The sequence below is a fragment of the Amphiura filiformis genome, chromosome 3 (genome assembly GCF_039555335.1).
Source record: "Amphiura filiformis chromosome 3, Afil_fr2py, whole genome shotgun sequence".
Classification (NCBI taxonomy): domain Eukaryota; kingdom Metazoa; phylum Echinodermata; class Ophiuroidea; order Amphilepidida; family Amphiuridae; genus Amphiura; species Amphiura filiformis.
The window spans coordinates 48,596,430-48,609,183 of NC_092630.1; positions in this window are offsets into that span (position 1 = coordinate 48,596,430).

The window sequence follows — 12,754 nt, forward strand, 5'->3', positions numbered from 1 at the left end:
AGCCAACTCCCCGTGTTAATTGAATGGAGATTTGAACGAAAATATTGGTATCGGACCGCTCACTTCTGAAGGATGCCACAAAAAAACCGGTAAAAGCTACATTTAAACTATTCTAAATAGGTTCTAGAAAATATAGTTTTGTAACATGTCCTAAATTTTTAGCTAATTTAGATGTTTGGAGAGGGTCGCACTTTTGTGTTTTAGGAAGGATATGTAAACGACAGATAACACCAAAAATATGAAGAAATTATTTCCAAACCGTGTTAAGTCAACAATCATTATGTTGCTCATTTTGAAGAATGCTGGTTAACAAAAAGCAGGTCTTTGTCTCGTTTCGTGAAGAAAGGTACACATACCATTGTTTCATTTCGTTTCCTTTATAATCGGTTACCCAACTGAAGCTATAATACCAGCTTTATTGCGATGTCGCACATTGAAAACAGACACTTGTGCACAACCAGAGAAGATCTGATTTAATCAGTTGAGCTGCTTCAATGAGTGTTATCTTGGTTTAATAGCTTTTAATGGGGTTTAAGTCCTGCAAAGGTCGAGATGAATTCTACTGTATACATGACTGCATCATGTAATGTCTAATTAGCGTTATGCTGCGTATTGAAACGTACTCGTCATATTTCCTTCCAATGTAAGACCTGGAAAAAAGTTTGCATGATTTGTCTCTATCGACTCGTATATAAGATTCACAGTACGTGGAAACTGCCACTTTTAAATTCGGATATTTTACTTTAACAGCATTACTGTGTTGTTAATATTGACCGACCTTGGACAAATGGGGTATCAAACTGCGCGTAAATACGCCATCCTTTTTTCTATGTCAAAACATTGTGAATACAATAGTCAAAGCTATAGGCGTATCTATAACAGCTGTGTTACTTTTTGTGCAGACTTGATATAAAAATCAATTGAATGTTCATCAAATATAGGATTCGACCTGAGCAACGGAAGAACCTAAATCTGTAGTGTTATTGAAATATTTTGTTATAAAACATCCCAATAAAAATGTCGGCGGATAGGAAGCGCCTGAAACTGTCATATGTAAGCTTCATATCAAGCTATTTATATGCAAATGATATCAAACTTCTAAATAAACTGAATTTGGTTGTGATTTTCTCAAGTAACATCTTTTATTTTAAGAAATTTACATATTCACACCCGGGGGAATATATCCCATATGATATATTTTGTTCATATGCGCAATCAAACGATGATGTTTTAGTTATATTCTTGTGATGGAAAATTACATTTTACGTGAAAATATTCAGCTTGTTTTGTATGTGCTTTTCAAATATTTCTGGATCCTCAAAATAGAAATAACAGAGAACAATCTGAATTGCCTTTTCAGTCTGCCGCCTGGACAACCAATTCTTTAGAAATGCTTAGTCGCGCTAAAAGTCGATCGATACATGTAAAAATCAGCACAATTCAGAGATACACCTTTTGCTATGAAATTAATTTTCTCAGTCAAATATAAAGCAATATTTTTTTTTCTTCAGTAATGTCAGTTAAAAACTTGGTGCTTGGATATACATTTTTTTAAAATCCTGGTGTTAAAATTAAGCATCAAATTGTGTCTTTTAGTGTGATATTTTTGATTTTTATAGGCCTTGAATTCGCCTGCGAGCTTTTTACGGAATTCATGTTTTATCGTCTCAAACTAACATAGTTTGCTAAAGAAAGATATTTCCCACCTCTGTAAAGCACATCGTGTGGGTCTATATGTTATAGTTTTGTCAGAATTTCCGTTTTTGTTTTACCCTTTTTCCATTCAGTCTCCGAAAATGTCAAACTAAGTAAAAGTAGGCAATGGTGAGTACTTTTATCTCGAGAGCAACCAGCAGAAATAGTCGATATTTCCTTTGTTGTTATCCAGGTCAATTTTTCATTGAAAGCAAATTGCCCGACCAGCGATTAAATCCCCAATTGGGTGTTCTGGTTAAACATGATCAGTAGGAGCGCTATAGGTCTGGGAATTTCTTTGCTATATTGAAGTTCTGGCAACACTATAGCCATGCCGGTATTCCTATTAAACCCAGGGATATCGATCCACAATGCTAGTACTAGCCTTTAGATTTCACGTGTTGATTTAGAATTTTTTCAGCCGACAGTGAAAGATGGTGAAATCAAAACGGAAATTCTGACAAAACTATGATATATAGCTCACGGTGATGTGCTTTAGAAAGTTGGGGAAAATCCTTCATTAGCGAACTATATTACTTTGAAAAGCTAAAAGGTTGATCCAAGAAAAAGCTCGCGGGCCGAGCTGAAGCCTATAAAAATCGAATATCTTACACTAAATGACTGAATTTCAGGCCTAAGTTTAACACCAGGATTAAAAAAAAAATCAGTATCAAGCATTATAGTTTTTCCAGCCATTTACTGAACAAATGAAAATTATTGCTTTTCATTTGGCTGAGAAAAAAAATTTTACACTGAAAAGGTGTAACTCAAAATTTTGCTCATTTCAACACCAATTTCGATCGTTTGTATTGCCTCATTAAATGACTGAGTGAGCCTTGCAGAACAAAAGAATCGGTTGTGCAGGTAGCTGACTGTTTTATTACGTTGAATAAATGGCATGTTAACTGTCAGTTGAATGTAATCCGCTTGTTGACAGGTGTCTGCTTTACTCATCTTATTAGACTTAATTAGCATGATTAGTGCAATATATAATTAGCATTAGCACTTGAAAATTAGTCTTGACATAACATAGGTGACTAAAATGAAAGCGAATAGATTTACATTACTGATGTGATCTGTTTCTTTCTTCATTTTCTACTGCAGGGCAAGTATACATACTTTTAGCAAATATGACGTTAATTATACTCACATGTATTGTATGTTAGGGTAATGTTAAGTTTGTAATTGTGTTACCCTTAATGAAAAGATCGATCCTAGCTTGTTATTTTAATATCATCAATGGGGTGTAGACAACACTTTGTTACATCACCATGATCACGCAGAGTCTCTCGGCTTGGCTTCGCTAACGAAGATCTAAAGGCCGTTGTCCACATTTGCCGCTACAGGCTCGCTGGTGATTGACAAGGCCGGTTCCTGTATCGCTGTCCGTACAGGTCCGACTGCAGTAGTTGCTGGTAAAAGTCTGATCAATGGTGGGGGTCCTGTTGTTGCTGCTCTCTTTCCGTCTCAAAGGCAGAGTCAGACAGCTTGATGGATGGCATGTCTCCAAACATTACGGTCAGCAGCCAGGGTAGACAAGTGTCTGGGGTCTATACGTATATATGACTTGAGACAGTCTTTGTACCTCTTTAGAGGTGCCTCTACATTTCGTCGCCCAAAAAAGGACAGCTCGCCCTACAGAATGATCTTTGACAGGCGGTGGTCTTCAATTCTGTACACATATCCTGCCCATCGTAATGAGGTCGTTATTCAGTCTAACCTGACCAAGCTGGTTTTCATGGAACTGGATGATCATGGAGCTGGCGAAGAGCAAACACCATATCTGTAGTGCCTCTGTTGGATCTAAAACACATTAGGGAGGTGTTCCTCTTTGTAATAGTGGTTACCAGTATATTCAAGAGGATCCGTACAAGAACTTTTCCAGCGATGGAGAGCAGGACATTCCCTCTATAATTGGAGCAGTCAGACCTTTCCCCTTTGTTCTTGTACAAGGTGATAATAACTGCATCTCTTAGGTCTTGAGGAAGATTGCCCTGATTCCAGCAGCAGGTGAAGAGTTCATGTAGTGTGGTGTGCAGTGTCGGTCCATATCTCTGCGGGTATGCCGTCAACTCCTCCCGCCTTAAGTTTGCAGTCTTCATATTAGGCCAAGTATTGGGCATTGTGTAGGTATTAAGGACCGATACATGTTTTCAGATGTATTTAATGAATAACTACACTTTGTATATAATTTCTTTGTGTGTTTCTGATCAGTTTCTGATCTGCATCTTAAAGGTACGTTGGTGCTTGACTTATTATCGCTTATTGTTATCATCAACATGACCAGTCCGATGAATATTGGGTTATTCCAGAAGAAGATAAGGGAATTCCCAAAAATATTTTTTTTCAAAGTGGGAATTCCCATTTTTGGATAATTTGTTTTTGGTTTGGGACTACATTTAGAACGAAGCACTCAAAGACAAAGTCAAAAGAATAATATGAGGAAAACCAAAACTGGCTGTGAATGAAAGGTTACATAATCTGAGAATACAAATGTGACTTCAGAACCTTCTTGAAAGCACCTACCGATTGTGACTCCCTGATACCAATTTGCAGTCTATTCCAGGTGCGAGGTGCAACATAGCAGAAGGTCACCTGCGTTCAGCTGACATATTGGTTTTGGAGGGTGGTATCAGTGGCACAACGCAGGCCAGCACGCGCTGGGTAGTCCTTCGAGAAAGACCTCGGCTAGGGGGAGGGGCTCGGCGAAGCCGAACAACGAGGCCGAAGGCCGAGAAGCGAGGCCGAAGACCGAGCTATTAATAGATTTTAACCTAAGCCGATAGTCATTCTTGAAGGACTAGCGCAGGGCAGCGCAGGTACTCAGACAGGTACTCAGGAACACTCTGGGAGATGCATTTGTACACAGTGTCTAAAACGTTCAAAGTGATGCACTCTTCAACAGGGAGCCAGTGCAGCTGTTTTAAGTACAGGCTGGCATGATCGCATTTCATGTATTTAAGGGATTTACATATCAACGGCCCAATTTCTGGATGCGTTGTAGTCTTTGAATGTCTGCTTTACAACAAGCAAGCAGCAACCCGTTGCCATACTCGATCTTGGAAAGGACACGGGCTCTTAGAACAAAGAACAAATAGTCTTGGCATGAACGAACATAGACATTAATTTGGAAGTCAAAAATAATCCTTTACGTACAGAATCTGAAGGACAGATGGATGTCCCCAACCCTCAAACAAGAAATAATTATGTAAACCCTGCTTCGTTATGAAAATATTTAAAATATTTTTAATTTATGTTGGAGAAACTTCCTATTATGAGGCGAATGTCAATGTGCAGTGCAGTCATTTAGCTTTGGTCATGAATGTCGAATAATGTGTCAGAAGCAATTTCAACTCATCTTCGTAAACTGTCTTCAGTAGATACCTTTCAGTGTGATACTTAATGATGTGTACGGAGACAGGTCGAGAGAATCTCACGCAGCTTTTTTGTACTTTGTAAACTATACCTACGTGACAGAAGTGTTTACTTAACATGCTTATACGTCTTGTAACAGGTTGGTGCTACCAAGCACTACTTTTGCCATAGCAACCATAAACCGTGATTGAAGTACAATGTATGACAAATTGCAAAATAAATTGGATTTGGACTTATTATTATTTTGGCCGGAAAACTGTTAAAATAATTGGTTTGAAGTAGTCTAGAGCATTATGCTGGTGTCACCCGTTCCATTCATTACGTCAGAATCCCTATTCCCTAAATTAAGCGAGCCTTGTTTCTTTCCAACATCATAATCTGAACAGCTTGATGCTCAACTTGGACTTGTAAATTATTGCCGACAATGGCATGAATGAAGCAGTGTGTGTTTTGTGTAATATAAGTTCATGCTTTATACTTTGCATGAAAGCAGGATATCCTTTTCGCGATAGCTACTTTCAGATTTATAAAGCAAATGACAGTATCTACTGTATCTTGCAAACCTAAAGGCATCTATACTTGACGAGCTGCTTGTATAGCATGTATAAGGGTTTCTAAAGATAATCGTAGGTCGTCTTAAGCAAGGTTCGTTAAAATGTGAAGAAGAAAGATAGTATCAACTGCTACCGGTTTGAATTTTAAGACAGCGCTCAATACAGAGTTACCTTAATTTTGTGTACTTACTAGTTTCAGAGCCAAATTTTGGCAGCTTTTGGCTGACTGCACTCTAAATGTTGCAACGGATAATGTAGTTGTGAACAAATGGTTGAACCATTTGTTGCACTGTCTTGATGCTACGTACTTTGAATAAACCTTTGAACAATTTGTCTTTTGGAAAAAGATGAAAAGCTCCCAAACGATGAAAAGCTCCTAAAAACTGTCACATTCGATGGTGTTCTTGGAAAACATCAGCCAAGTTTCGTGAGCGCATGAGGTATGCAAATTATATGAAAGTTTTAAAATTCAAACTCGAGTTCGTTTTGATTTTGTCAAATAACATCTTTTATTGTTTGAAATTTAAAGTGACAGACCCGGAGGAAATTAATCTCACATTATGTACTTTGTATGTGCTTTGCAAACATTACTGAATCATCAAAATTGTAGAAATAACAGAGAAATATCTGATTTGCCTTTGATTACGTTGACATTGAGTAAATGGAGTGTTAAATTGGAGACAATTTAAGGTAATCCGCTTGTTGACAGGTGTCTGCTTTACACATCCTATTAGATTTAATTAGTGCAATATGTAATTAACAAGAGCACTTAAAAATTAGTCTTGACATAAAAAATCAAAGCGAATAGATTTACATTTCTGATTTAATCTGTTTCTTTCTTCACTAATCACTTGGCTGCTGCATGGCAAGTATACTTAGGTAATAATTTACTTTGAGTACAACTGTACTTTATGCTAAGTTTGTAATTGTATAAAGATCGATCTTTATTGTAATTGTAATATCATTATGACGCTTTAAAACTGGTGGACGTTTTTGGCATTTTGTAGGTATTAAAAAGACCTAAATTGTTGTAAGATATATTTAATGAACCACACTTTGTATATGTGTATCAGTAACCTTCTTTTTGTGTTACTGACCTGGTGGTTTAAAAGACGTTATGGAATCTTTGTTAATGATTTATTAGCACTTATTGTTATTATCCACCCAATATCCGTTGAATATTATCATTAATAGACACGCTTTGCATGGAATATCCGATGCATGTTGTAACTTATAGTTACTCTGGGAATAGGACGTTTCTCAAGGCAGTATAAGAACGCCCTGCTACATTATAAAAGGCTCGAACACGATTTATAATTGATGTTAGAGAAACATCCCTATTGTGAGGCGAATGTCAGTGTATAGTAATTTGTTATAGGTATGAACGTGCAATAATGTCAACATTTCTACTGCGCTTCTTCATAAAATGTCTTCAGTAAGAATTTCAGTAGCTACACGTAGTTACACTTAGTGTGATACTTAATACGGAGTCAGGTCGAGAGAATGTCACGCCACGCTTGTAAACTTTAGTAAACTCGACGTGACAGAAGAACAAACTAAATGGTATTTACTTAACATGCTTATACGCCTTGTAACAGGTTGGTACGACCAGGCATTTGTTTTACCATAGGACCCATCAACCGTGATTGAAATACAATTTCTGACAAATTGCAAAATAAATTGGATTTGGACTCTTATATAAATCTGCTCTATTCATAGTGAAACATTAACATGGTAACTTTGATTATTATCTGCAATGTGCCTTTCAAAGGCAGTTTTAGTTTGAACAAGTGAATGACAGAGTAGGTAAAAGGCATCCGTTAGATAACAGATTTTTATCTTTCTTTTCAGTTTCAGTTTTCGTTTTCGTTTATGCTTTCGGATGTCATTGTTTACGCTTTCGGATGTTTTTCCATTCAATGGGAGCAAGATGCTGTTGATCTTCGCTGAGAGTTTTAGTTAAGAGTTACCTTAATTGTTTGTAGTTACTAGTTCAGAGCTAATTTCTAGCTGACATTAAAATGATTGACTTGTGCATTGTGTTTGGAATGATTGACATGCATAGTTTCTGAGACGTCCGCCTTTTTTTATGGCTAAGAACTTTTTGTGAATCGTGTAGTTTTCTCCAAGTTTTCTGAGACATCGTTTTAGTTGAAATTGAAGTAATTTTATAGCGTCTAGTCTGCATGGTCTGGGTGCGAAATAATTGACGTATGCAGTTCTAAGTCATATTGTGCCTGAGATTGAATGACCGTGTCACGTCCATGTGTTTGTGAGACATTTTGTTGTCAAGATCAATTCGATAGAATCGCTGAAGATTCTGAGACAGCGTTCTGCAGCTCACGGTTGTTTGATGGTATTCATTTTTAAGCAAAGTTAAACACTGATGGCGCTATTTATCTTAAATCTTACTCGCATTTTTTTTACAAGGGGTAGACACTTGTATAATGACATTAAAACATCATAAAAATGAGAAACATATAGCAAGGACATTTTCAAACTATTTTTTAAATCATGAAATGAAAGTAATAACTTATATTATTGGACTAAATTAAATTTAAAATATATATAAATAGCGCCCTCAATTTTCACACAAATGTACAGTTTATAGAATAAAATAATTATAGACCGGATTGTTAGCAAAATAACAATTAAATGTTTAAAATGATTTCCATTATTTTGGCCGGAAAACTGTTAAAATAATTGGTTTGAAGTAGTCTAGAGCATTATGCTGGTGTCACCCGTTCCATTCATTACGTCAGAATCCCTATTCCCTAAATTAAGCGAGCCTTGTTTCTTTCCAACATCATAATCTGAACAGCTTGATGCTCAACTTGGACTTGTAAATTATTGCCGACAATGGCATGAATGAAGCAGTGTGTGTTTTGTGTAATATAAGTTCATGCTTTATACTTTGCATGAAAGCAGGATATCCTTTTCGCGATAGCTACTTTTAGATTTATAAAGCAAATGACAGTATCTACTGTATCTTGCAAACCTAAAGGCATCTATACTTGACGAGCTGCTTGTATAGCATGTATAAGGGTTTCTAAAGATAATCGTAGGTCGTCTTAAGCAAGGTTCGTTAAAATGTGAAGAAGAAAGATAGTATCAACTGCTACCGGTTTGAATTTTAAGACAGCGCTCAATACAGAGTTACCTTAATTTTGTGTACTTACTAGTTTCAGAGCCAAATTTTGGCAGCTTTTGGCTGACTGCACTCTAAATGTTGCAACGGATAATGTAGTTGTGAACAAATGGTTGAACCTTGGCTGCTGCATGGCAAGTATACTTAGGTAATAATTTACTTTGAGTACAACTGTACTTTATGCTAAGTTTGTAATTGTATAAAGATCGATCTTTATTGTAATTGTAATATCATTATGACGCTTTAAAACTGGTGGACGTTTTTGGCATTTTGTAGGTATTAAAAAGACCTAAATTGTTGTAAGATATATTTAATGAACCACACTTTGTATATGTGTATCAGTAACCTTCTTTTTGTGTTACTGACCTGGTGGTTTAAAAGACGTTATGGAATCTTTGTTAATGATTTATTAGCACTTATTGTTATTATCCACCCAATATCCGTTGAATATTATCATTAATAGACACGCTTTGCATGGAATATCCGATGCATGTTGTAACTTATAGTTACTCTGGGAATAGGACGTTTCTCAAGGCAGTATAAGAACGCCCTGCTACATTATAAAAGGCTCGAACACGATTTATAATTGATGTTGGAGAAACATCCCTATTGTGAGGCGAATGTCAGTGTATAGTAATTTGTTATAGGTATGAACGTGCAATAATGTCAACATTTCTACTGCGCTTCGTCATAAAATGTCTTCAGTAAGAATTTCAGTAGCTACACGTAGTTACACTTAGTGTGATACTTAATACGGAGTCAGGTCGAGAGAATGTCACGCCACGCTTGTAAACTTTAGTAAACTCGACGTGACAGAAGAACAAACTAAATGGTATTTACTTAACATGCTTATACGCCTTGTAACAGGTTGGTACGACCAGGCATTTGTTTTACCATAGGACCCATCAACCGTGATTGAAATACAATTTCTGACAAATTGCAAAATAAATTGGATTTGGACTCTTATATAAATCTGCTCTATTCATAGTGAAACATTAACATGGTAACTTTGATTATTATCTGCAATGTGCCTTTCAAAGGCAGTTTTAGTTTGAACAAGTGAATGACAGAGTAGGTAAAAGGCATCCGTTAGATAACAGATTTTTATCTTTCTTTTCAGTTTCAGTTTTCGTTTTCGTTTATGCTTTCGGATGTCATTGTTTACGCTTTCGGATGTTTTTCCATTCAATGGGAGCAAGATGCTGTTGATCTTCGCTGAGAGTTTTAGTTAAGAGTTACCTTAATTGTTTGTAGTTACTAGTTCAGAGCTAATTTCTAGCTGACATTAAAATGATTGACTTGTGCATTGTGTTTGGAATGATTGACATGCATAGTTTCTGAGACGTCCGCCTTTTTTTATGGCTAAGAACTTTTGTGAATCGTGTAGTTTTCTCCAAGTTTTCTGAGACATCGTTTTAGTTGAAATTGAAGTAATTTTATAGCGTCTAGTCTGCATGGTCTGGGTGCGAAATAATTGACGTATGCAGTTCTAAGTCATATTGTGCCTGAGATTGAATGACCGTGTCACGTCCATGTGTTTGTGAGACATTTTTGTTGTCAAGATCAATTCGATAGAATCGCTGAAGATTCTGAGACAGCGTTCTGCAGCTCACGGTTGTTTGATGGTATTCATTTTTAAGCAAAGTTAAACACTGATGGCGCTATTTATCTTAAATCTTACTCGCATTTTTTTTACAAGGGGTAGACACTTGTATAATGACATTAAAACATCATACAAATGAGAAACATATAGCAAGGACATTTTCAAACTATTTTTTAAATCATGAAATGAAAGTAATAACTTATATTATTGGACTAAATTAAATTTAAAATATATATAAATAGCGCCCTCAATTTTCACACAAATGTACAGTTTATAGAATAAAAATTACCACAAAAAAGCATAAAAAGATGAAAAATTTGATAAAGAAAAGAAATTCTATGTTAAAAATAGTTACAAATATATGTATATATTAGTGTGCTAGCTGTTGGTATTGTCCAGGTCTAGAATTGAACATTATATAATGTTTTGTTAAAAAATGTAATAAATGACCACATCAAACATCTGGCTGTGGTCGAATTAAAGACTGGTTCAGTTCTAAGACATATTATTGCTTGCGGTTTAACTTGTGTACCGGGCTTGTGTAGTATCTAAGACCTCTAAGTTGAGTTTACCTACTTTGTGAAGTTCCTGTGTTCGGGGCTGATAATAACTGAGCTTATATCTGATTTATGTATTTCGAATGAATTCTCTATGGAAGTCGAGAAATACTTAATCTCATTCAAGGTTCCATAAATCTTTGTATCCAGAATTGCGTTGATAACAGATTAGAGACCCGCATAATGTCTAAAGCAGTTACAACAACTGTTATACATTAGCGATATGCTGAGTAGTGCGTATTGAAACGTACTCGTCATATTTTCTTCCAATGTACAGACCTGGAAAAAAGTTTCCATGATTTGTCTCTATCGACTCGTATATTGTCTGTTAATAGCATCAAGATTCACAGTACGTGGAATATTTTTGTCGTCATGGCGCCTTCCCAAATATGTAACATAACATCTCACGTATCTTGCGTGTCGATGGCACCTATTATTGTTCACGAAATTGAGACCCGAATTCATCTCAAGGGAAAGTATTGTGAAAATGAGATGGAAATTATTCCTATGAACATGATGAAGTGTAAGAATGTTCCGTCTCAGCGGGTATAAAAGGAACTTTACTGATATGTACGGTATATGCATATCATCCTCAATATCATCAGCAACATAACAAGTGTGTTGGGCAATTCCGGCAGCCCTATTTATCGACAGTACTTAAGGTTTATTTGTCCTGCCTTTCTCTTTAAGATTCCCCTAGTGCAGTAATGTATAATGTTATTTGTACCTATACTATGATTGGTGCAGAAATGTATCTTAACAGCTCATGGTGCAACCAGCGCGATTTATGTATACCGTTGCTAACCTAGTCCGCGTTCATTATTCAGTTCCTCTGGATAATATATACAAAGTAAATACAAACATGATACACGCATCAGAAAATTTTAACGGCAAACGGTTTGAATAACAATGTTATTTTCGGGGTATTCTGACTAAAATGGAATGTCTTTAACATTTTGCAAACAGACTCAATCTGTAGTATGTGGCTATATGTGAGTGGACGCGGCGAATCAGCCGTAAACTCGGCAAATTGTATTCTGAGTTAAAGTGTAAAATGTATGCGAAGGTCGTATTCATATGTGTATCAATTCGTTGCGACAAGTATCTTATCAAACGCTGTTTAAATCAATCAATAATACTACTGCTGAAGACGATAATAAGCTTCTACCTATTTCTATAGAATAGTTCTTGTCTTTGTTTGCTTTGGCTAAATCCTGTTCAAGTGGTAGATAACAAAGCATTGTATTTTGTCTAGGTATGTATAATCAACAATGAACAATGAGAGGATATTTCTGAACCTCGTTGACTTGGGGATGATTTGAAATGACCGCCAATTATGACTGATGGATATTTATTACCAGAAATGTAGAAAAAGAGACACATGTAGAACCGATAAAAAATACAATTTTGTCGAAGGAACAGAGTTCAACAAATCATAACCCCGCTTTTGGATATCGTTTGAAGTCAAATGATATACCATTTTAAAGCTTATGGTATATATTTTCTAAACACGAAATAAAACAAAATTGACTGGGGCCGACTTTACGGCTGATTCGCCGCGTCCAGTCACATATAATAAAACATTTAAAACAAATCCAGTAAAGATTTCGGTGGATCAAAAGCGCATGCTGAAATTGTTACATGCTGTAATGATCTTAGGAAACATCAGCCAAAATGAGGCCATTATGCAAATGATATCAAACGTCTAAAACTGGAATTCGTTTTGAATTTGTCAAACAACATATTTTATTTGAGAAATGTTTGTGATATGTCCCGACTGTATTTCAGTCTTTTAGTTGCAGAAGTTGATTTTCAGTGTAGT